We start from the raw sequence: 27,256 nt of genomic DNA, 5'->3' as shown, positions 1-27,256 counted from the left end.
CGAAATTTGCAACACTTCACTCTTCCCTCCAAACCTAAACCCATATCGCACCGTGCACCATATACTGTAGCGAAGCCACCACCACTTTCCTCCTCGCCGCAGGCCGTCCAACCATCTCTCTCAACTTCATCTCCCTCTTTCCCTTCTTAGATCGACGCCTCTTCCTCTCCCGATCAGGGTTGACTCACGACGCATCTCCTCCACCTCCTCCCTTTGGGTAAGAAGAGGAACCCTTCTTCGCATTTCGAGAAAGGAGAGGTGACAAGTTGGTCTTGTTTTCTAGGGTTTCAGAGTAGTAGCGGCGGAGGGAGGCAAGATGAAGACGACTAGGGGGAAAGGTGATACTAAGTTCCACCGATCCGATGAAGACGATCAAATCGTGCCTTTTATTTCTAAAGTCTAAGTTTGCAAGAACCTCACCGCTGCCCTCTTTCCTCTCTCCCTCTCGATCTTTGCTACAAAGATGGTACCTTTGCTTTTGACTACAACGTTCTCTGTCATCCTCGACTCCCTGCGGTTGAAGTTTTTCTCTCCTTATCTCGATTTGGTTTTCGTTTCGTTGCAGCTCTTCTTCTCGTACTTCAAGGAGTTGGTAGGTAAAGAAGTGATGGTGGAGCTGAAGAACGATCTCACCATCAGAGGAACCCTCCACTCCTTCTACCAATACCTCAACAAGCTTATCAAGCTTGAGAACATCAAAATCGGATTTGGTTAAATCCATTCTACGCTTCTGGTGTGTGTAAACCCAGTCAAATCTCTCCTCCTTTCCATGGATTTGACGAAAACAACTCGTTTTTAATAATTAAAAAAAATTCACCAGACACACCATCGGAATCGATCGACCATCTTCGATCTCCATGCCTTACAAATATCCCTGAAGAAGCTTTCCTTTCCCTTTCAATACCACAAATCGTACATGTAGCCGCCATGGGGAATTGCTTGGGGTTCTTCTCTTCCTCGAGGAAGCAACTGGCGAGAGCGGCAGCAGAGGGCAACATAGAGGGAGCGAAGAAGTTGCTGGAGATGAAGCCAGGGCTGGCCAGATCCTCTGGCTTCTCCTCTTCGCTGCACATTGATGCTGCAGGAGGCCATTCTGAGGTATGATAAAACCGTTTGAGATCGAGAGGAAAAAAAAGGAGGAGAAATAATGCGCTGAGAATTCATTCGATCTGATTCACAGATTGTGCTGCTGCTGCTCGAGCATGGAGCAGGCATGAACTCCAGGAGCTTCTACAGATGGGTGAGTTAGTTCCAGATGTCTCCCTCCCTCCTTTTTAACGCATTCAGGCACTGAAGTAAATCTCTTTTCGTGTCGAAGACGCTATTGATGGAGGCATGTCGCAGCGGCTGCTGGGAGGCAGTGCAGGCCCTGCTCGTGTTCGACTGTGACGTACGCGTTGTTTGGTGTTTAGGGTTAAATTTGGAGTTTCTGAAAACCCTGAAACGATTTCTTCTTCTTCTTTTGTTTTCTCAAAGGTTTCCAAGGGTTCGTACTGGAATGGCCGGACTGCGCTGCATTCCACAGTTGAGGGTGGGCACGTGGCCTGCATCAGGCTGCTCGTCGCTGGGTTTCTGTCTGCCGGGGACGAAGCCAAGCTCGATGGTTTCGTAAACCAGGCCGCGAGCAGCGACGTCACAACTCTCCATTTGGCTGCATAGAGTGGAAACGCAGGCTGCGTGCGCCTGCTGCTCGACCTGCACGCTGCTATCTCAGCTGAGGCACTCTGTCTCTCCTCCCCTGCCGTAGCCTCGATAGGTTAATTAATCAATTTCACCATTTTGTTTCTCTCATCTCTATGGTTTTAAACTAGATATCATTCAATAAAATATAATTGATGGTAATTTACACCAAACTTCACATATTCTCATACTGTTTGACAGGAGCTGGAAGCACTCCTTTGAATTATTCAGCATCCACCGGAAACCTCAAGAGTTGTCAGGTTGGCAAGCTCTCTGATCATTTCATCACTTTGCTGTGTGATTCTAAAATGAACTAATTGCATCTTTGTTTAGGTTCTCAAGCTTGATGTTGTCAGGTTGGCAAGCTCTCATTTCATCACCGCCTCAATATCAAGCATGACTCCAGGCTCAAGGGCCTCAGCAAGATGTCGGATTTGGTTAGTTCCCTTGTCCTGTGGAACAGATCTAACCCTGGATCTCTTCTTGCGTTTTTTTTCAGTGTGATCTGTGCGTTTCTGCATTTTTTTACTGTCGCTTTACTTCTCAGCATCTTTTCCTTGATCGTGATCATTTGAACTAATCTTTTTTTCATCATCGTCGCAAGGGATCCTAATGTATATGCAATACAACTTTTTGTTTTCTTTGTAGACGATTAATCTGGCGGCAATATGCACTCCTGCTGATTATCACACCCGCCCACTAGACACCATCTTTAGTAATTTCATTGATGCTCTCCCAGTTGTTAGTTTTGAGACCCCTGGGCTTGTTCATTTCCAGTTGGATTTTTTTGTACTCTTCTTTGGTATTGATTTAGTTTATTGTGGCATGTGCAAGTTAGGTATTGCTCAGAAAACAACAAGTGCATCATTCACTTCTCAACATGTGAAGTGTATGGGAAAACGATAGGAAGCTTCCTACCCAATGATCATCCTCTTAGAAAGGTATCATTAGCATTTCTACATTTGAGATGCTATAAATTAATGAAACCATTTTCTTGATGATACTTTTAATCCTCCATTTCTTAATAACATTGCTTCTCGATGGTAATGACCTTCTTTTTGACCTGAAAATGAGTGTTTATTGTGGGTACTATTCAAGTTGTGTCAATAGTCATGTAATGAGTTGAGGTTTACCTAGAAATAAGAGAAATATCATAAAAGATTCTAGAAAGAAAAACTAAAAAAAATCTGATGATATATTTTTATTTATTGTTTTAAGTACTAGTTTTTTGCTTTGACATTAAACCGCCACAAATAATAATGTTGGTTATTTCTCATCATGTTTTGTTCTAAGACTCAAATTTCTGTTAATTAATATTATAACATTATCATATGAGTTTAATATCTTGTCGTACATGGTTATTCCTACTTAGTATGCATGTAGATTTATATGTACATATCTATATATGTGATTTCTCTGTGGTTGAGTCCTCTCTCGACTTTGTCATTTTGTTTCATTTGACTTTATAGTAGTGTGGACTGTGATAAACAGTCATCTTTTAAATCCTATGATTGTATTTATTATTCTAACCTTAACATATTTTCTATGATAGAACAAGAAAGAAAGGAAGAAGGTCCGTGAGGTTGGCATCTTGAAAAAGGATCCTGAGGCTATTTGAGAGCAAATTGAGAATATGGAAAGAATGAGTAAGTAATTTGTCCAAGATCCCCTTAAAATTCTTTTTTCACTGATATTGAAATATGATCTTTTGATCTCATTGGTCTTCAACGTAACAGTTTTTTTTACTTTTTTTTTCTAGGCATTCTTATAGTCCTCTTCTTTCTAGATTGAAATTTGATGCTTCTACAATGATACATCAATAGAGGATCATTATGTTGTTTTCCTTGTCGCCATCTAGTACAATATATATAAATCCAATCAGTACAATACATAAAAATCCAATCAAATTTAATAAAAAAAAACCAAAATTCGAGCCAAGCTGAACTATACAATAAGAAATATTTGTCCAACTCAAACTTAATAAAAGACATCCAAATCATCAAAACATAAAAAACCATTCAATCATTCTATAATAACTATAATCAGTGACACCTGGGAGCAACCCTCTATGGGAAAATCATTTGCAAGCAACTACAACCTCTAGTCACTTACTAATTATGTGATTTGACATTCAACATCCCCTTTTTTTGACATCAGTATTCTCTTCAAGCATTTGGTGCCTAAGTTCTAGTAAAGATGCCTTTGGAACAAGAGTGCAACTGTAACCTGAAGTTGTCTGAGTGTCTGGCTATCTGCTTTATTTATCAGCTCTTATATATAGGCTTGCATGCAATTTAAACCAAATGCATTCTTGTTTATTTGATCTCATCTCAACCTTCAAGAAATCATAATAAAAATTTCATCCAAGATTGCGATGGATTGATTATGGATTTAAATTTTAATATGATTATTACTACACTATGCTTCTCTTAGATTTCTCTCTCTTTCTTTACATAGTGAGCAACAGTGTAATACCTGCATTAAGATTTGATGCTTTTCTTATTATATACAAATTTAGTGTAATACTTGTAATATCATTTCGATCTAGTTAACTATTTTGAGGCAGATCACTTCTTAGATTTGGATATTCAACAATTCTTTATGTAAAGAAGTCTTGTGAATTGATGAATAGCTTTTATATGGTAATGCTGTTATGTTTTATCTGGCTCTATATTTATGTAGTTGCTCACGTTTGTTGAGGTATCCTATTAGTGTAGGGAGAATTTTATTTTGCTTTCAATGACAAACATAGAGCTTTATTGTTGCATTCTTAAAATTCCCAGGAATGATAGATCTATCACTATATGATGTGGTTGAGATAAATGATGAATGTGTCTCATTTTAAGCATTCAAATTAGTCATCTTGATACCTGGTGCTCTTATTACTTTTTCAACTATGATTTTTGGTCTTGGTTTACTAATATATTATTTATGTGTTTTTACAGTTTACAAATCTCAAGTACTCCAGAGTTGAAATTGATGAAGTGCGGTTCGAGTGGGCTGAATGCATGCTAGATTACATTTGAGTAGGAAAGGTATTTGATTTTTGAAAACTTTGGATGATGCATACATTTGCATAGAATGTAAATTGCGTATATTGTCCCATGTCAATTTCTTTCTGATGGTGATATTCTAGGACTTCTGCAGCATGTATAATTCTTCTATTTTTGTTCTTTGCTGTAGTTAAGTAGACCAAATTATACTTTTGTTTGATAGATTAGGCATTTGAAGGTGAAAAGTGGTGAGATTAGGGAAATGAAAGGCGCAAGAAGAATGGAGCAATATAGCAAGTTGAACAGATTCTGATTCTCATAATTTAATGTAGCCTCAGCTTGATTTTTGACTCACGATGTTCTACCTTGATGTGTACAATATCTATTAGCTTTTGATGTAAAAAGAATATTTGTGTATTTTATGGTTACTGTTGTAAGAAGAATATTTATGTAATTTGTGAATATTTGTGTATTTTATGGATACTGTTGGAAGAAGAATATTTGTATAATTTATGAATATTTGTGTATTTTCTTGGATACTGTCGGTTTTTCACTGTTTCTTGAATATTTGTGTATTATTAATTTGTCAATAATTAAAAAATCGAATTTGTGTCGTTAAACAATACTGATATTACATTGGTTTTCCACCGCTGCAAAACCGGTGTCATTAACTAATATTACATCGGTCGTATAGCGTTGCCAAAACTGGTGTAATTAACATATAATATTACATCGGTTTTACACCGTTGATGAAACGGTGTCGTTAAGTGATACTACACCGGTTAATAACCGATTTGAAAACCGGTGTCATTAAGTGATACTACACCGGTTTTAACCTGATGTCTAAAATGACAGACCTTTTACATCGCCTTCATAGACATCAGTCGAAAATGTAATAGACAACGGTGGAAAACCGATGTCTATGAGGGTTTTTCTTGTAGTGTATATAGGGTCACACACAAAGGGCAATTAGATGGAGATTCGGTTCATATGATGAACCAAGAAGATTAGGTTCATGTGATGAATCAAATTGGATTAAGAGTAATCCAAATTAGATTAATTGAGTAAGAGTCGATTGAGTTAGACTTGAGTTAGACTCAAGTGAGGCTTAATGATGATATTCATTGAATTTTGAATTCAATGATAAATGGAATTCAATTTAAATTTTAGATTCAAATTTCAAATGAGTTTCAAAATGACCTTTTAATGAAGAATACTAAATACTCATTAAGTCTCATTAATGAGGCTCATTAATGGTGTTAATGAGTATTAAGTATTTTCATTAGATGAAAATACTTAAGCCATTTTTACTCATTTTTTTCCATTATCGATCATTATTATTCCTCCTTGCTTCTTCTCTTCCTCTCCTCCTCCTTGGCTGAACACCTTTAGAGTGCTAGCACACTCTAAGTGTTTTCTCCATCTCTATTGTTCGTGTGGATACGTATAGAGGTGTGTCCACTTGAACACACTCGAGATCCGACAACTTTTGGACGAGCGAGATTCGCGAAGGGCTTCTCTACAAGGGTAATCTCTTAACCATGTAGATCTAATGTAGATCTAGGATAGAAAACATGTACACGAAATTTTTGTTCTTTTAATCTTCGTACGGATCCGGTGGCATGGGATTTCGAGATTTCTGCAACGCAAAAGGCGGTTTTTGCGGCTCGAAAATGGTATCAGAGCCACGTGCGAAGCGTGTACATGTTTTATTTTAATTTTTATGAAAAATTACATATCTGTAACTTTCTGTATATTTATGATTTTTATGTATTTTATGAGTATTTTTCTTAGAGATGCGAAGCAACAAGTGCTTGGTCACTTGTAGGCTTCGTATACCGAGAAAAACCTTCCGAAACGGCAAGGTTTCGCCCAAATAGTTTTGGGATAGCGGCTTAAGACACTGTAAGATCATCGTGGGACACTTTTGAGATTCATTTCGCGAGAAGGGGCGCTGCCCCTAACCCTGCAAGGGGCATTGTCCCGCGATTGCACCCAAAAATCGCTAAACGGGACCGCCGGGAAGTTACGACTCGTAAAATCACAAAAATCAGTAGTAAAATTACAGAAATTATGGAAAAATACATAATTTATAATTATGTATGTATTTGTGATAGTCATGGCCCAAAAACCCCAATTGGATTGGATACATGTGTTATAATTCATAATATGGCTTGCGTGCCATTTTTGTGTGATTGTGCGTGTTGTATATTTGATACGCGACCTACGCGTCGTGCCTATCTATTTTATTTCTTGTTGTAAAATAATTTAGACTCGAATGTAACTTGAGTTTCATCTTTGTAATGTACAAAATGGAGCTGTGGAAGGTCCACTCGAGGAGGAGTTACGAGGAGGGTGCGAGCAACACGTGGCGATCAAAGGGATGAGCTTGGAGAAGTTGTTGACCTTAGGTTGACCGTCCGATCTTCTCATTGGCTTGAGAAGATCGTACTACGACCATGACTAATCACAATTTAATTAATTACTTGTGTGTGTGTATGTGATGCATGCTAGAGTAGAGTAATTAATTCGTGTCACCACGATTAGATTAGATCTAAATCGCGTATATGATGCACCACGATTTGATTAGATCTAAATCGCGTATATGATACACATCAACGATTAGATTATATCTTAATTGCGTCAACTCAAAATGCCTACCATGCCGTGATACCCATCACTACCTCGATCACACGTTGTTGTTGAATCTGCCAAAGCAGAGCAACGCATATTATCTTAGTAGGGTGTGGAGGGACAATCTTGGTCCCGCCTATCAACGCATGGGTGAGTACAAACTCAATTAGATTGAGTAAAACTAGTTAAACTCAATTGGATCGGGTTTAACTATAGGCATTTTCCAATGGTTGGTAGATAGGTCAAAATTACATTTATATTAACTCTTGGGCGATTTAGCCAAAGCTAACTCAAGTTTTAATATACATGCGGATCTTGATCCTATAAACAAGAGTTGTATAGAGATGTAATTGGTAATTAGTTACCTACCGATCATACTAAGTCTTGGGCGATTTAGCCAAAGCTAACTCAAGGCGTAGTATGATGTGTATCTTGTCCCACAAGAATTATAGCTAGTTGGTTAGAATCTAATAAGTGTGGTTTGACCACATCTATGACTTGATTCTACAAAATTTCTATAATTCAGTGGGAGCATCATTTAGTTAAAGGCCTAATTAAATGATTAGTGGAATATGATTATTTATTTTTTGCATTTTCTGTTGTAGATTACCTTGTCGTCAAACACGAACACCTTCTCCCTGCGTTCTGTCCTTGATAAGGACAAGCTCAATGGAGCTAACTTCCTGGACTGGTACAGGAACCTAAGAATTGTTCTCACACAGGAATGAAAATTGTACATCCTGGAGCAGCCCATTCCCGCGACACCTCCTGCCACTACCACGCGAGCTGACCGTGATGCTTACAAGAAGCATCAAGATGACGCATTAGATGCGTCCTGTCTTATGCTCATGACCATGAACTCTGAGATTCAGAAGCAACACGAGTTGATGGGTGCTTATGATATGGTTGAACATCTTCATCAACTATATCAAGGACAAGTAGGGCACTGGAAGAGGAACTGCAAAGGATACCTGTAAGATCTTAAGAAGAAGAGAAATAAGATTTCTACTTCAGGTATACATGTTATAGAAGTCAATCTCTCTATTTCTTCATCGTGGGTATTAGATACCGGATGTGCTTCTCACATTTGTATTAATGTACAGGCGCTGAGAAATAGTAGGACATTGACGAAGGGTGAGATAGACCTACGAGTAGGCAATGGAGCACGGGTTGTTGCAGTTGCTGTAGGGACTTACTATCTATCTCTCCCCTTTGGGCTTATACTAGAACTAGATGAATGTTGTTATGTGCCTGCTCTTACTAAGAACATAATTTCAGTTTCTTGTTTGGACAAGAAAGGTTTCCCTTTTATAATTAGGGACAAATGTTGTTCTGTTTATTTAAAAGATATGTTCTATTGTAGTGCACCTCTGATGAACGGACTCTACATTCTAGACCTCGAAAGCCCTATCTATAACATAAATACTAAGAGGTTCAAGTCAAATGACATGAAACAAACCTATCTCTGGCACTGTCGCTTAGGTCATATAAATGACAAACGCTTATCCCAGCTCCATAAAGATGGTTTGCTGGACTCATTTGATTTTGAATCATATGAGACATGAGAGTCATGCCTACTAGGCAAGATGACTAAGACTCCCTTTAGTGGACACCGCGAGAGAGCGACTAACTTGTTAGGACTCATACATAGTGATGTATGTGGCCCTTTCAATGTCGCTGCCAGGGGTGGTTATAGATACTTCATTACATTTATTGATGACTTCAGTAGATATGGTTATGTGATGACACATAAGTCAGAATCCTTTGAAAAGTTCAAGGAATTCAAGAATGAACTACAAAACTAGCTTGGCAAGAGTATTAAGATACTTCGATCAGATCGAGGTGGAGAATACTTAGCCATGAGTTTCATGACTATCTAGCTGAGTGTGGGATTCTATCTCAACTCACTCCTCCTAGAACACCACAGTGGAATGGTGTATCCGAAAGGAGAATCGTACCCTATTAGATATGGTACGGTCTTTGATGAGTCACACAGATCTTCCTATATCTCTTTGGGGCTATGCTCTGGACACAGCAGCCTTCATACTCAACCGTGTTCCACCCAAGGTTGTGATAAAGACACCATATAGGATATGCACTGAGAGAGATGCCCAGGTGTCTTTTATGAGGATTTGGGGTTGTGAGGCTTACGTTCGATGTCAAATCTCGAAAAAACTGGGACATAAATCTGATAATTACTATTTTATTGGATATCCCAAGGAAACTAAGGGATATTACTTCTACATTCCCAGTCAACACAAGGTAGTTGTGGCAAAGACTGAGGTATTTCTAGAAAGGGACTTTGTTTCTAGAAAAACTAGTGGGAGTACGTTCGATCTTGAAGAAGTTCAAGATGTGAACCATAGCACTGAAGCCTCGATGGAAGTTGAACTGGAATCGCAAACTGTTGTGAATGATGTTGTTGCACAAGGAGTGTTAGTTAGAGCTCTAGAGACAATCATTTGATGATTATTGTATGGACTCGTTGTATCATATTCTTATATATATAAGGCATTTATTTATGGTTAATATGTTTACTTGTATTGGTGTCAAATAACTAAGTATAATAGCGTCCTTGAGTAGAAGGTTCTTACCTATATCAATCGGTTAGTTGAATCGATAGTGAGATGATATAGGGAACACTGCTCTTAATCATTCCTAGTCAAGTATTAGCATTCAGGGACAATGTTAATGCGATGAGACTAGAATGTAGGTCAACTCGATGACTTAATCTCACAAGTCATGGATATAGAGATGTCAAGTTTACACATGGGTATGCATTGGAGAATGTATACTGAATGACCCGCCATGAGAAAGCATCATGGATCATTATATGAGTGTCATATACTTTCTCATGTGGCTATTAGTATGACTATTAGTCCTTGGACCTGAAGTCACCATTGTTCCGTACATAATGAGTTACATACTTTGGTTTCATCAAACGTCACCCGTAACTGGGTGGACTATAAAGGCGATTACTGGGTATGTAACAATTATGTGGAGGGATGTGAATGATGTAGATGGGATCTATCCCTCCTATATGACATGAGTGACATTGATATTTTTGATAGAGTGAGACCACTAAGTGCATGGCCATGCCCAAATGAGTCAATATGAGATGTTGAGCTCATTTGATTGAGTGAGTCTACGTGGGATTCAAGATTTAGATTGATTAGAGGATGACACGGTCTATGTCTCACATTGATCAATCTAGATGTCAAGGATAGAAGGGCACTTGTCACATATTGTGAAGAGTCACAATTAGTAGTCACAAGGTGATGTTGGATCTCAACATTCTTATAACTTGGGTAGTAATGATGTGTTGCTAGATACCGCTCATTACTTATGCTTCTAAATGGGTTTAGGAGCATTACCAATGTTATAAGAACCTATAGGGTCACACACATAGGTCAATTAGATGGAGATTAGGTTCATTTGAAGAACCTAAAGGATTAGGTCCATGTGAAGAACCAAATTGGATTAATAGTAATCCAAATTAGGTTAATTGAGTTGGACTCAATTTGGTTCATGTGTTAGATGAGTCTAATTTGGACTTAGACTCATTGAGTCATTTTAATTCAATAAATAGAGATTCATTAAATTAAAATTGACTTTAACCAATGGTTAGATTTGATCAACCATGTGAGAGAAATGGTCAAGTTTGACTTGACTTGAGAGGAAGATGAAGGGTCAAGTTTGACTTGACCATATGCCACCTCATTGGTGAGTTGGCAAAGAGTGGGCCAATGATGAATCTCCACATCATCATGATTGCTTAAGCGGAATGTCACCTCATGGGAGTTACCAAGAGTTGTGACTCTTGGTATTCCATGGAGGTTATTAACCTCATTCATGTGGCCGGCCACTCATTCATTGGGTGAGTTTCATTTCTTTTGTGTAACTCTCATCTTCTTCCTCAAGCTCTCTCTTTTCTCCCTCTTCTCCACCTTGGACGAACCTTTCAAAGGTGCTAACACACCTTTTGTTTGGTTTCTCCATCTCTTGCTTGTGTGGATACACATAGAGGAGTATCTACTTTGATACTCTCGAGATCCGGCGAACCTTGGACGAGTGGGATTAGCGAGGGCATCGCATCAAGGGTAAAGCTCTTCTCCTTTGTAGATCTAGACTAGAAACTCGTACTCGAAGTTTTACGTAAATTTTATTTCTTTGCATGGATCCGCTGGCGGGGTTTCGGGGTTTCCGCAACGCAAAAAAGCGATTTTTGCGTCCCGAATAACCCAACAAGGAGTTGAGGAACAGCAACCAGTTCAAGTAGACCTACCTCTTCGCAGGTCTGATAGGCTACATCGTCAGCCTGAGAGATATTCATTTCTCTTGTGTGACCATGATGACGTTGTGCTCATTGAGGATGAGCCTACCTCCTATCAGGAAGCTGTGATGAGACCAGATTCTGAGAAATGGCTAGAGGCCATGAAATCCGAAATGGAATCCATATACACCAACTAAGTATGGACTTTGGTTGATCTGTTGGTGCGGGAAGCATCCGACGATCGAACCTAAGTTTTCATAATGGCAAAGGATTCAAAGTTAAGGTGTGGTGTTATCTAACATGTTGATTGAGTGTTTCAGGAAATTCCTAACTGCGGTTAGGCAGGTGAAAACCCTAGGGGGTGGTAACCCTAGGTCCTAGGGGGTGGTAACCCTAGGTGGAGAAAAGTCCTAGCTGCGGTTAGGCAAAGGGAAAACCCTAGGGGGTGGTAACCCTAGGTCATAGGGGGTGGTAACCCTATGCGGAAAGTCTTGGCAGGTCGATGGCTTCAGGCAAAAGTCCTAGGGGGTGGTAACCCTAGGTGGAAAGTCTTGGTGTCGCGAACCAGGTGAAAGACTGGACTAGCCGGGAAGCGGATGTACAGCAGAAAGTCCGGAAGCGTCGAGTGCTGAGCAAAAGTCCAGTCGCTCTGAAGGATCGCACTGGAAATAGGTAAAATCTCCTGAGTGGAGTAGGTGAGGACGCGTTCCCTGTAGAGGGAACAGTAGGCGTCGGGTCGACCTAGGGTATCCGGTTGGAAACCTGAAGTCAGACTCGGACAGTCCGGAGACTGTCTATACTTCATTTATCATATTTATTGTATTAGGTGCTAACTTTGTGTTGCAGGGTAGTGTTTGGGACTAACGTATCTTGCAGGTGCAAAGAAGCAACCTAAAGCCTCGGATGAACAGTGTCCGAGGCGCCTTCATGGAGCTTGGAGGCGCCTCGGGTGCAAGGCTGGAGCTGGCTGCGAGAAGCTGTTCAAGGCGCCTTGATGAACAGTGGAAGGCGCCTTGAACAGATGAAGGCGCCTTGATGAACAGTGGAAGGTGCCTTGAACAGATGAAGGCGCCCTGTGAACAGTGGAAGGCGCCTTGAATCTGTGATAAGGTTCGACCAGTTCAGCACTTATCTCCGCGGCTGACTCGGCTCATTCAAGGCGCCTTGGTGAACAGTAGAAGGCGCCTTGAACACCCTTTATAAGGGGTTTCGACCAGCAGCTCTCATCAACGAACTCCAAGCAATCCTTACACTACAAGCTGCTCTAGAAACGCCCAGAAGTGCTGTTACAAGTCCCCGACAACCTGGATCTTTAGATTCTACTACTTTATTGTTGTCGGTATAATTTGTTTTAGTTCTTTCAATTGTAATATCTTATTGTACATTTTACGAGCTTATAGTTGTTGCCCATGGAAAGCGATCAAGGATCGCGGGCCTTCGAGTAGGAGTCGCCTTAGGCTCCGAACGAAGTAAAATCTCTCGTGTCTCTCTGTGTGTGTTCGTTTCTTTATTCCGCTGCGTGTTTTAATTACTCTGATAGTTTTGCGATTCGAAAAACGAATTAGCCGCGAGCGCTATTCACCCCCTCCTCTAGCGCGTCTCGATCCAACAATTGGTATCAGAGCGGGGTCGCTTTGAACTGGTGCAACCACCATTCAAGCATTTTTCGTGGCTTTGTCGTTTGTAAGGATCGCGGGCATTTTTCGTGAATTGGTGCAACCACCTTTCATTTTTTCCCTCCAAAATTATTTTCGAAAAATTCATTTTCATCATTTCACGATTTATTAGTATTGATAAAATATTGAATTTAACAAAATTTGAAATAATATTTTTTAATAATATTTTATTAATATTTTATTATTTTTTCTCGAAACTGGTGAACTTCTATTTCTATCCTTCCATACCGCACTGCTAATCCAGGATCAAGTCCTGGTACATTTTTTTGCTATTTTTTTGTGTACAAGGATCTTTTAAAATGGCATTCCAAGAAGGATTCTGCACCGTCCGACCGCCGCTCTTTTCTGGCGAGGACTTTGGATACTGGAAGAACCGGATGGAATACCATCTCAAGACGCAAGTTGAGATGTGGATCATCATCCAGACCGGACTCGAACTTCCACGTGACGACACCGGAGAACTTATCCATGCATCAACTGGGATTCTAGCACAATGGAAAAAGTTGAAGCCGATGCCAAAGCAACCTGCATGCTACAATGTGGCCTAACCAATGAAGAACTGAACCGCATCGGCCCCTTCGCAAGTGCAAAAGAGTTGTGGCAAAAGTTGATGGAACTACACGAGGGCACTTCCGACGCTCAAGTAAGTAAGCATAATTTAATAAATGATTTATTTGAATTAGATGAGCAGAATAATACTACTTCGGTCGAGGAAGGTATTACGATGGTTGCAGGTACAAGTAAGACAAAAGAACAGATATGGTCCAAGTCTTCAGATGAATCCGGGTCCGACGAAGAAGAACCGACGAGCTTCCTCGCTCTACCAGTACTAGCAACCGTGGCGGAAACTGAGTCCGAGTATGAGTTAGAAACCGAGAGCGAATCCGAGACTGAGTCTGATCGAAGCCACGAATCCGCATTCGTTTCCGAAGGACCAAAACTCACTGTAAGTTCACTACTCACAGAATTTCAATTAGATAACTTGCATGAATTATTACCTTAGTAAAAAAGTTGGCTAAATACAACGTCCGGGTTAAGTCGCTCCAAAAGGAGGTAACAACCCTTAAGGAAGCGACTGACTCGAGCTCTTTAACTGAGTCAGTTCAAATTGGAAGTTCAACTCAAGTCCAACAACTTGAGGAAGAAAATTCCAATTTGAAAGCTCAAATTAAAGAACTCAAGGACACGTTGGAACGATTCACCTTGGGCTCCAAGAATCTGGATCTGATTCTTGGAAAACAGCGAGTCGTTTACAACAAAGCTGGACTTGGATTTAAAACTAAGATAAAATACAAAACATATTTATCGCTAGTTAATAGAAATAATAGAAAAATTGTCCAAGCATGGGTGCCAAAATCCAACTTGGTTAATCAAGTTGGAACTGGTCACTATTGGGTCCCCAAGGATCAAGTCTATTACCTTGATAGACCATATCGAGGCTATGATCAAGGGGGAGCTAATAGAAAAATAATATTAAGAACATAATTCAAATTAATATTCAAATTAAATTTAAAATTCAATTAAAAATTCAAAATTTCAAATTAAATTTAAATTATAAATTTAAAATAAAAAAAACAAAATCAAATTAATAATTCGAATTCAAATTAAATTAAAATCCAAAGGAAGGCTCCAGAATAGCTGGCACCTCCGAACTTAATCTACCCGAAATGGGTAAACAAGAGTAGACTACCCGGCAGGGTAATTAAGGTTAGATAAAATGGGCTAGGTTTAACTTGACCCACGGTACTGGTGAAGTTTTTGGATGATAGTACGTTAGGGAAGCTTGGGCATCGCATGTCTAGGAAGATATGGCTTCGACCTGGTGCATTTGGCCAAGTGGAACTGACCGAAGCTACCCTTAAATGGATCCTAACTAGTTAGACCAAGGTTTAGTATTAAGTTCAATGGGTAGGACTATTTGGAAAACCTCGAAGGCATGGTTACTTTAATGAGTTCCTTGTGACTCACCATAACCCAGAAGTTTATCCAAAGAATGCTTACTTGTTGAACCCAAATCTAAACCTGAATCTAACACAAAGTTAAACAAACCCTTAAATTGAACCTCAATTCATCTCACAACAATTATAGGATTACCTGATTGAAAACTTAGATTAGGTGAGATGACTAAGAAACTTAAAATTTCAAAATTAAATTCGTTACTATAATTCTATAATTAACTTATTAATTAATATTATTCTTTTGAAAATTATTTCAAAAAATCTTTAAAAAATCATTACAAAAATCTTTTGAAAATTATTTCAAAAATCTTTTAAAACTTAATTTCAAAAATCTTTTAAAAATCATTTCAAAAATCTTTTGAAAATTATTTCAAAAATCTTTTGAAAATTATTTCCAAAATCTTTTAAAAATCATTTCAAAAATCTTTTGAAAATTATTTCAAAATCTTTTAAAACTTAATTTCAAAAATCTATTGAAAATTATCTCAAAAATCTTTTAAAATTATTTCAAAAATCTTTTAAAAATCATTTCAAAAATCTTTTGAAAATTATTTCAAAAATCTTTTAAAACTTAATTTTAAAAATCTTTTGAAAATTATTTCAAAAATCTTTTGAAAATTATTTCAAAAATCTTTTAAAAATTATTTCAAAAATCTTTTGAAAATTATTTCAAAAATCTTTTGAAAATTATTTCAAAAATCTTTTGAAAATCATTTCAAAAATCTTTTGAAAATTATTTCAAAAATCTTTTAAAATTAATTTCAAAAATATTTTGAAATTTTTTTTCAAAAATCCTTTAAAACTTAATTTCAAAAATCTTTTGAAAATTATTTAAAAAATCTTTTAAAACTTAATTTCAAAAATCTTTTAAAACTTAATTTCAAAAATCTTTTGGTTATTTCTGGTCTCAGCATTAGGAGCATCAGTCTGACTCGTTCTTTCACTGTACTTACTAACTATAGGCAAAGGTGAGCTAGCCAGTTAAATCTTTTAATCGCTTCTTCTACTGGTAGGTCACCTTGTCTGAATTCTATAAGCTTCTCATACTGTTTATTGGTGATCCGTTGACGGAATACTTCTTCGTAAAACTCTGTCTCGAGGTCAACCCAGCTCATCTGGTTGATTGCTCTCTTACTCTTAATTCGCTCCCATCACATATAAGCATCTCCAGATAGGTAGAAAGAGGCACACTTAATGGTATCAACCTTCTCGACTTCTGGTCAGTCAAGAAACTCCATTGTGCTCTCAAATGTCTTGAACCAAGCCTGGACATTCCAGGGCTCAGCTTTATGGTTTCAGTTTCAGCCACTGGATGAGGTATGTTTCTTGTCTTCTAGGTGTTGTGACGACTTCAAGGGCAACTGATAGGACTTCAGTCACCACTGTGGTCTCCACATTGATGGTTGGGGGAGTGGGAGGAGCTGGCTGCTGATTTGCCATCAGGTTGGCAATCACTTGTTGCTGCTCTACTACTTGTCTCTGGAGTTGGGCAACAACTTCAGAGAGATTAGGCTCAGTTAATCTAAGCTTTTCGTTCTCCTGATCTTGGTTCTCAGTACGAACGGTACGGGAACGTTCTCTTCTTGCCATCAAGTCAGGCAGAGGAAAAGAAAACTTAAAATTATCACTATACTTTCTAGATATATCTTACTTATACATGATTCTTGACTTTCAACACCTATGAGTAGGTACTTCTAAACGTTCCTTTATCCTTTCGAAACATACATATTTGTATATGAAGAAGGAAAAATAGCAAAAACTCTTATCTACTTAAGCACTTATAAGCAATCACTCTATACTGCAAATAATAATAAAGGAAAGCAATAAAGAAAGAAGTTAAATACTTTCTTACTTGGAGACGGCAAGGATGAGGCTGATGTGTGTGTGATGCTGGAGAATGGAACACTGCTCTGATACCAACTGTAACGACCACCCTTCTTACTACTACTACTACTTTCTAAGAGTGACCGTTACTTAACTACTAACTCTACTTAACTACGAGAAATCCCTACCGAAAAATTTCGGCAGAATCTCCCCTGTACCGGTGACCAAATCAGCAATACAAACAAATAATAAACCATCAGCCACATGCGGCTGGTATAAATACTTCACAACCACGCAGTAATAATGTCACAATAACTAAAAGGAAACTATTCTAGCAATAGTAAACAAATAGAACTCCAACGATAAGACATACCAAGCTACAAGTGCGGAATAGACTCAATTACAATCTCAACTTCATCATAGCATTAAAAGAGAACTAAAATAACTAAACAGAAAAGTCTTGGCAATTTGCCAGCTCATTCTGGATCTCTCCATAGTCCAGTCATCACACACCTTCATCACCACCACCTTGTCGCCTTCCTTGCTAAATCTTTTCCTTTCCTTTATCTGCAGTAGGAGGAAGGTAGTATCTATAAGCATAAAGCTTAGTGAGCGCTATCTACTCACAAAAACTCGATATGCATGTATATAAATAAAAACATGCTAAAACTGAATGCTAACATGTAAAGCTACTCATGCTCATACATAGCAAAGGAATCATGCTAACTGAAATACTAAACATGTATAGTTAATCATGCTCATAAGAATGAAACTATAAAAGAAGCATACTAAACATGTAAAGCTACTAACATGTAAAACTACTAAACATGTAAAGCTAAACATGTAAAGCTACTAAACATGTAAACTACTAAAACATGTAAAACTACTAAACATGTAAAGCTACTAAACATGTAAACTACTAAACATGTAAAACTACTAAACATGTAAAGCTAAACATGCTGAATAATCTAGTAGCAAGGAAACAATTGAAACTACTACTGCATGCTTACTAAGAACAGCAAGTAAGTATAACTAACTGAAATACTAACATGTGAAGCTAGTCATGCTCATAAATAGCAGTAGAAAGTCTCAATGGCATGCTAATATAAAAGAACTAACTTGCTGAATTTTTTAGAGATAGAAATGACTATCTTGCTGAAATAAAACTAAGACAGTTAACTTGCTGAAATTGAAACAAAAGAACTATCTTGCTGATTTCTGAACTTAAATTAAGTTTATTTCTTTTGTTCTAAAAGCTTATATATATATGTATATATATATACTTCAAAATAGATAATAAACTTCTTTTGGGCCCGGCATTGTACCACTTTGCGCGCATTCTTAATAAGAATCAAGGTAGCTAATCCCGAAACTACTAAGATACTTCTAGGACTTATGCCTAGGGGCAACTTGGAGCCCATCCCTTTCTTAATGAGAATTGAGGTGGCTAATCCCAAAACCATTAAGACACTTCTAGACCTTATGTCTAGGGGCAACTTGGAGCCCATCCCTTGGAACTTGTGTCCGGTACATGCCATTAAAAAGTAAAATACTTTCTTACTAACTTCTTTATACTTGCCCTTACTTGGCATTTAAGCAAACACCTTGTGTGCGCTTTTGATATTAAACACCTTTTGTGTGCTTTTGATCTTAAACTTCTGAAATTGAGATCAAGTTAAAGTCTTGGTCTTTCTTAGCTTATAACTTCTCATATTAGTCCAATAGCAAAAGACTAAAGATAGGAATCATTACTGCTCATGTTAAACTGATACTTTAAAAATCTGCATGCTATACTTATAAAAATCTGCTTATTAAAATCTGCATACTATACTTAACAAATCTGAAATCTTTAGGCATGCTACAGCAGAAGTAAATCAAAGAAAGAAAGATCTGCATTCTTTAAAAGGAAACTGCATACACTTAGAGAGTAGTTGTTCATGCTTGTTAAAGTAGCGAATAAAAACAACTTTGAGCTTACTAATCATGCTATAAAATAGAGCAAAAGAAAGCAACTTTGAACTTACTAATCATGCTATAAAATAGAGCAAAAGAAGGTAACTTTAAGCTTTCTAAACATGCTGTAAAATAGGCAAAAGAATGCAACTTTGAGCTCCCTATACATGCTGTGATAAGAGCAAAGAAAGCTAATCTAATCTTACTAATCATGCTACAAAATAGAGCAAAAAGGAAACTAATCTGAACTTACTAATCATGCTATAAAATAGAGCAAAAGAGAGCTAATTTGGACTTTCTACACATGCTGGATAGGGTAGCAAAAGAATGCGACTTTAAGCTTTCTATACATGCTGTAAAATAGGCAAAAGAAAGTAACTTTAAGCTTTCTAAACATGCTGTGATAAAAGCAAAAGAAAGCTAATCTAACCAGGATTACCTAACTTGAAACGCTAAAGATCAAGGGCTGTTTATGCCCATTTGCATGGCCCAAAAGAAAACAACTTGCTGGAATTTATGGGCAGTAGGTAGATGCATAAGGAGACAACACTGAAATGCTACAGAACTGAAAACAGGAAGCAGAAATTGCTACTGAAATGCTGGAAATTCAGTAAGCACAGAACCTAGAGAAGGAAAACAACCTTACATGCTTAACTTAAATCATTCATCTTCTTCCTATAAGACTCACGGTAGAAAACTAAAGAACCCAAATAAAAACCTTTACAACATGCTTTGAATTCAAAATGAACAAAGAACACAATTTCTTGAGCTTAACATGCTATGCTCATGAAAAGAAAAGGGCAACTTGCTGTGCAGCCCAAGTACTAAGTCTAGGGTTCATGCTAGGCCTCGGAAGCAAGGAAAAATCAAAACGGAAAACCCGAAACAACTCCTACTGCAGGTGAGAAGCAACTCACCTTGGATTTCTTGGACTTACAGCCGAGATCGGCTTCTAGGGCTTGCAGAGACTTGAAATTCTTCGATCTCTTCGTGTCTGCGTGCTCCCCTCGATGAGCCGGTCACGAATGTGTGAAGAGCTCTCGAAGAAAGGTGCTCGTCGGCCGCCGGATCGAAGCCCTAACGCCGCTGCGTTTTCGCCCGAGGAGAGGAACAGCGCCGTCGGGAGAGAAAGGTGAGGAAAAATTAGGTCTCGGATAAACTCAAGTTCTCCTTTTAATACCTAAACATTTCCATTATTAACTACTATATAAATATATTCGCTCTATATATGTTTAACGAAACAATTACAGCACAGCTGGTTGGCTGTTGCTTGGCTCATACTTGAAGCCGCGGGTTCGAATCCTGTCGCACCCCCTTTTTATTCCTAATTCCCTAACTTCTGCTTAAATATACTTCGTTACATATATAGTTAACGAAACACTCGCAGCCCAGTTGGTTGCGTCGTGTCCGGTTGGGTCAGTCCGACCCGAGGTCGTGGGTTCGAGCTTCGGTTTTGACAAATTTTTTTGTCAACTTCCTTTCGTCTTGTAAAAATATCAAACGACCTCCAAAAATTACGTAAAAATACTCTAAAAATTCTTAAAAATCTGTAGAATATTTTAAAAGCATTTTCAAATATTTTTATGGACTTTTAAAACTTGAAATAGGGAAAATTGGGTCGTTACAATTCCCCATACCTTATAAAAAGTTCGTCCTCGAACTTAGAATAGCTCTGGATATTTCTGTCTCATGTTGTCCTCCCGCTCCCAAGTGACTTCCTCGTGCTTCTGGTTCTGCCAGACGACCTTCACTAGTGGTACTTCTTTGCTTCTTAGTCTCTTGACTACTCTGTCCACTATCTGTGTAGGTCTACTCTCATAACTAAGATCCTCTTGGATCTGCACTGACTGAGGCTCAATCACTTGGCTAGGGTCGTGGAGGCACTTCTTTAACATGAAGACATGAAACACATTGTGTATTGCTGACATGTTTTGTGGTAAATCCAGCTTGTAAGCTACTTTCCCAATCCTTTCTGTGATCAGGTAAGGTCCTACATAACGAGGACTTAATTTGCCCTTCTTGCCAAATCTCATCACTCCCTTCATAGGAGCGACCTTGAGGAAAACTTGGAATTCCAATGGCCTACGGCGTGTGTCAGCATAACTCTTCTGTCTGCTCTGGGCAGTCTCAATTCTCTGTCTGATTTTCTGGATCGCCTGAGTGATCTCATCATTCATCTCAGTCTAAATGTCCAGCTCTACTTCCATTTCTTTTCTTTCACTCGCTTCTTGCCAGCAAATATGTGATCTGCACTTCCTGTCATACAGTGCCTCGTAAGGTGCCATCTTGATAGTGGCCTGATAACTATTGTTGTAGGCAAATTCAGCTAAGCACAGATACTTGCACCCACTTCCCTTGAAATCTAGTACACGAGCCCTGAGCATATCTTCTAAGATCTGATTTACTCGCTCTATCTGTCCATCAGTCTGAGGATGGAAGGTTGTGCTGAACTTGAGTTTGGTGCCTAGTGTCTTATGAACACACTCCCAAAGGTGAGAGGTGAAACGTCCATCTCTATCAGAAACAATAGATTTCGGAACTCGATGAAGTCTGATCACTTTTTTAATGTATATTTGTGTCAACTGCTCTATAGAGTGGGACACCTTGATGGCTCGAAAATGGGAAGACTTAGTCGATCTGTCCACTACTACCCATATTGCGTCATATCCATTCGTAGTTCTTGGAAGACCTTTTATGAAGTCCACGGATATGTCTTCCCACTTCCACTCTGGTATTGGAAGAGGTTGTAACATTCCTCCTGGTCTCTGGTGCTCTGCTTTGACTCACTGGCATGTCAGGCAGGCACTGACATATTTCGCAACATCTCTTTTGAGTCCAGACCACCAGAACCTCTATTCATTAAGTCCATGAAGACCGCTGGTGCCTTAGTCACACCAAAAGGCATGACTACAAACTCGTAGTGTCCGTATCTGGTCTTGAAAGTCGTTCTGGGTATATCCCTTTCTTTAACTTTCAACTGATGGTACCTAGAGCGCAGGTCTATCTTTGAGAACGTTGTTGCCCCTCTCAACTGATCAAATAAGTCGTCGATCCTGGGGAGGGGGTACTTGTCCTTAACTGTTACTTTGCTTAGCGCTCTAAAATCTATGCACATCCGCATAGATCCGTCTTTCTCCTTAACGAACAACTCTGGAGCTCCCTGAGGTGAATGACTAGGGCGGATGAAACCCTTGTCAAGTAGCTCCTGAAATTGTTCTTGTAACTCTTTTAGCTCTGCTAGAGACATTCGGTACGAAGCTTTTAAAATTGGACCGGTACCAGGAACCAATTCAATTTCAAACTCCACTTCTCTGTTGGGAGGTAGTCCAGGTAGCTCTTCTGGAAATACCTATGGATACTCACAGACTACCTGAACATCTTCCTGCTTGGGTCTTTCTTGTTATCTTTGTCCTTCTAGTTCTGATTACTTGACTGGGATCTCTGTTTCCCCACTGTCTTGTCTTCTATCTTGACTGGCTTGTGTTGCGTTTGTTGTACCTTGATGTTGTTCAGATAGTGCTCACTAATGCCCTGCTGACCAGCTCTTTACCAATCTATGGTCGGTGAGTTTCACTACTCACATTAGGTGTTATTTCTGGTCTCAGCATTAGGAGCATCAGTCTGACTCGTTCTTTCACTGTACTTACTAACTATAGGCAAAGGTGAGCTAGCCAGTTAAATCTTTTAATCGCTTCTTCTACTGGTAGGTCACCTTGTCTGAATTCTATAAGCTTCTCATACTGTTTATTGGTGATCCGTTGACGGAATACTTCTTCGTAAAACTCTGTCTCGAGGTCAACCCAGCTCATCTGGTTGATTGCTCTCTTACTCTTAATTCGCTCCCATCACATATAAGCATCTCCAGATAGGTAGAAAGAGGCACACTTAATGGTATCAACCTTCTCGACTTCTGGTCAGTCAAGAAACTCCATTGTGCTCTCAAATGTCATGAACCAAGCCTGGACATTCCAGGGCTCAGCTTTATGGTTTCAGTTTCAGCCACTGGATGAGGTATGTTTCTTGTCTTCTAGGTGTTGTAACGACTTCAAGGGCAACTGATAGGACTTCAGTCACCACTGTGGTCTCCACATTGATGGTTGGGGGAGTGGGAGGAGCTGGCTGCTGATTTGCCATCAGGTTGGCAATCACTTGTTGCTGCTCTACTACTTGTCTCTGGAGTTGGGCAACAACTTCAGAGAGATTAGGCTCAGTTAATCTAAGCTTTTCGTTCTCCTGATCTTGGTTCTCAGTACGAACGGTACGGGAACGTTCTCTTCTTGCCATCAAGTCAGGCAGAGGAAAAGAAAACTTAAAATTATCACTATACTTTCTAGATATATCTTACTTATACATGATTCTTGACTTTCAACACCTATGAGTAGGTACTTCTAAACGTTCCTTTATCCTTTCGAAACATACATATTTGTATATGAAGAAGGAAAAATAGCAAAAACTCTTATCTACTTAAGCACTTATAAGCAATCACTCTATACTGCAAATAATAATAAAGGAAAGCAATAAAGAAAGAAGTTAAATACTTTCTTACTTGGAGACGGCAAGGATGATGCTGATGTGTGTGTGATGCTGGAGAATGGAACACTGCTCTGATACCAACTGTAACGACCACCCTTCTTACTACTACTACTACTTTCTAAGAGTGACCGTTACTTAACTACTAACTCTACTTAACCGGTACGCTACTTAACTACGAGAAATCCCTACCGAAAAATTTCGACAGAATCTCCCCTGTACCGGTGACCAAATCAGCAATACAAACAAATAATAAACCATCAGCCACATGCGGCTGGTATAAATACTTCACAACCACGCAGAAATAATGTCACAATAACTAAAAGGAAACTATTCTAGCAATAGTAAACAAATAGAACTCCAACGATAAGACATACCAAGCTACAAGTGCGGAATAGACTCAATTACAATCTCAACTTCATCATAGCATTAAAAGAGAACTAAAATAACTAAACAGAAAAGTCTTGGCAATTTGCCAGCTCATTCTGGATCTCTCCATAGTCCAGTCATCACACACCTTCATCACCACCACCTTGTCGCCTTCCTTGCTAAATCTTTTCCTTTCCTTTATCTGCAATAGGAGGAAGGTAGTATCTATAAGCATAAAGCTTAGTGAGCGCTATCTACTCACAAAAACTCGATATGCATGTATATAAATAAAAACATGCTAAAACTGAATGCTAACATGTAAAGCTACTCATGCTCATACATAGCAAAGGAATCATGCTAACTGAAATACTAAACATGTATAGTTAATCATGCTCATAAGAATGAAACTATAAAAGAAGCATACTAAACATGTAAAGCTACTAACATGTAAAACTACTAAACATGTAAAGCTAAACATGTAAAGCTACTAAACATGTAAACTACTAAAACATGTAAAACTACTAAACATGTAAAGCTACTAAACATGTAAACTACTAAACATGTAAAACTACTAAACATGTAAAGCTAAACATGCTGAATAATCTAGTAGCAAGGAAACAATTGAAACTACTACTGCATGCTTACTAAGAACAGCAAGTAAGTATAACTAACTGAAATACTAACATGTGAAGCTAGTCATGCTCATAAATAGCAGTAGAAAGTCTCAATGGCATGCTAATATAAAAGAACTAACTTGCTGAATTTTTAGAGATAGAAATGACTATCTTGCTGAAATAAAACTAAGACAGTTAACTTGCTGAAATTGAAACAAAAGAACTATCTTGCTGATTTCTGAACTTAAATTAAGTTTATTTCTTTTGTTCTAAAAGCTTATATATATATGTATATATATATACTTCAAAATAGATAATAAACTTCTTTTGGGCCCGGCATTGTACCACTTTGCGCGCATTCTTAATAAAAATCGAGGTAGCTAATCCCGAAACTACTAAGATACTTCTAGGACTTATGCCTAGGGGCAACTTGGAGCCCATCCCTTTCTTAATGAGAATTGAGGTGGCTAATCCCAAAACCATTAAGACACTTCTAGACCTTATGTCTAGGGGCAACTTGGAGCCCATCCCTTGGAACTTGTGTCCGGTACATGCCATTAAAAAGTAAAATACTTTCTTACTAACTTCTTTATACTTGCCCTTACTTGGCATTTAAGCAAACACCTTGTGTGCGCTTTTGATATTAAACACCTTTTGTGTGCTTTTGATCTTAAACTTCTGAAATTGAGATCAAGTTAAAGTCTTGGTCTTTCTTAGCTTATAACTTCTCATATTAGTCCAATAGCAAAAGACTAAAGATAGGAATCATTACTGCTCATGTTAAACTGATACTTTAAAAATCTGCATGCTATACTTATAAAAATCTGCTTATTAAAATCTGCATACTATACTTAACAAATCTGAAATCTTTAGGCATGCTACAGCAGAAGTAAATCAAAGAAAGAAAGATCTGCATTCTTTAAAAGGAAACTGCATACACTTAGAGAGTAGCTGTTCATGCTTGTTAAAGTAGCGAATAAAAACAACTTTGAGCTTACTAATCATGCTATAAAATAGAGCAAAAGAAAGCAACTTTGAACTTACTAATCATGCTATAAAATAGAGCAAAAGAAGGTAACTTTAAGCTTTCTAAACATGCTGTAAAATAGGCAAAAGAATGCAACTTTGAGCTCCCTATACATGCTGTGATAAGAGCAAAGAAAGCTAATCTAATCTTACTAATCATGCTACAAAATAGAGCAAAAAGGAAACTAATATGAACTTACTAATCATGCTATAAAATAGAGCAAAAGAGAGCTAATTTGGACTTTCTACACATGCTGGATAGGGTAGCAAAAGAATGCGACTTTAAGCTTTCTATACATGCTGTAAAATAGGCAAAAGAAAGTAACTTTAAGCTTTCTAAACATGCTGTGATAAAAGCAAAAGAAAGCTAATCTAACCAGGATTACCTAACTTGAAACGCTAAAGATCAAGGGCTGTTTATGCCCATTTGCATGGCCCAAAAGAAAACAACTTGCTGGAATTTATGGGCAGTAGGTAGATGCATAAGGAGACAACACTGAAATGCTACAGAACTGAAAACAGGAAGCAGAAATTGCTACTGAAATGCTGGAAATTCAGTAAGCACAGAACCTAGAGAAGGAAAACAACCTTACATGCTTAACTTAAATCATTCATCTTCTTCCTATAAGACTCACGGTAGAAAACTAAAGAACCCAAATAAAAACCTTTACAACATGCTTTGAATTCAAAATGAACAAAGAACACAATTTCTTGAGCTTAACATGCTATGCTCATGAAAAGAAAAGGGCAACTTGCTGTGCAGCCCAAGTACTAAGTCTAGGGTTCATGCTAGGCCTCGGAAGCAAGGAAAAATCAAAACGGAAAACCCGAAACAACTCCTACTGCAGGTGAGAAGCAACTCACCGAGGATTCTTCCGAGATCGGCTTCTAGGGCTTGCAGAGACTTGAAATTCTTCGATCTCTTCGTGTCTGCGTGCTCCCCTCGATGAGCCGGTCACGAATGTGTGAAGAGCTCTCGAAGAAAGGTGCTCGTCGGCCGCCGGATCGAAGCCCTAACGCCGCTGCGTTTTCGCCCGAGGAGAGGAACAGCGCCGTCGGGAGAGAAAGGTGAGGAAAAATTAGGTCTCGGATAAACTCAAGTTCTCCTTTTAATACCTAAACATTTCCATTATTAACTACTATATAAATATATTCGCTCTATATATGTTTAACGAAACAATTACAGCACAGCTGGTTGGCTGTTGCTTGGCTCATACTTGAAGCCGCGGGTTCGAATCCTGTCGCACCCCCTTTTTATTCCTAATTCCCTAACTTCTGTTTAAATATACTTCGTTACATATATAGTTAACGAAACACTCGCAGCCCAGTTGGTTGCGTCGTGTCCGGTTGGGTCAGTCCGACCCGAGGTCGTGGGTTCGAGCTTCGGTTTTGACAAATTTTTTTGTCAACTTCCTTTCGTCTTGTAAAAATATCAAATGACCTCCAAAAATTACGTAAAAATACTCTAAAAATTCTTAAAAATCTGTAGAATATTTTAAAAGCATTTTCAAATATTTTTATGGACTTTTAAAACTTGAAATAGGGAAAATTGGGTCGTTACAATTCCCCATACCTTATAAAAAGTTCGTCCTCGAACTTAGAATAGCTCTGGATATTTCTGTCTCATGTTGTCCTCCCGCTCCCAAGTGACTTCCTCGTGCTTCTGGTTCTGCCAGACGACCTTCACTAGTGGTACTTCTTTGCTTCTTAGTCTCTTGACTGCTCT

General features: G+C 38.5%; 1 long non-coding RNA gene across 2 annotated transcripts; it reads left to right on the top strand.

The window, feature by feature from the left end:
• The first annotated feature begins 1,618 nt into the window (after positions 1–1,618).
• LOC121977568 lies at positions 1,619–4,826 on the top strand. Of its 2 annotated transcripts, none has more exons than XR_006110936.1 (7): positions 1,619–1,756; positions 1,882–1,940; positions 2,014–2,117; positions 2,329–2,421; positions 2,519–2,621; positions 3,233–3,326; positions 4,626–4,826. It is a non-coding gene; the product is annotated as an uncharacterized LOC121977568 (long non-coding RNA). The 2 variants fall into 2 exon arrangements; XR_006110937.1 differs by having other exon boundaries at positions 2,515–2,621.
• The last annotated feature ends 22,430 nt before the right edge of the window (positions 4,827–27,256 follow it).

The sequence above is a fragment of the Zingiber officinale genome, chromosome 4B (assembly GCF_018446385.1).
Source record: "Zingiber officinale cultivar Zhangliang chromosome 4B, Zo_v1.1, whole genome shotgun sequence".
Lineage (NCBI taxonomy): Eukaryota > Viridiplantae > Streptophyta > Magnoliopsida > Zingiberales > Zingiberaceae > Zingiber > Zingiber officinale.
This window is presented reverse-complemented; position numbering and strand designations above follow the sequence as displayed.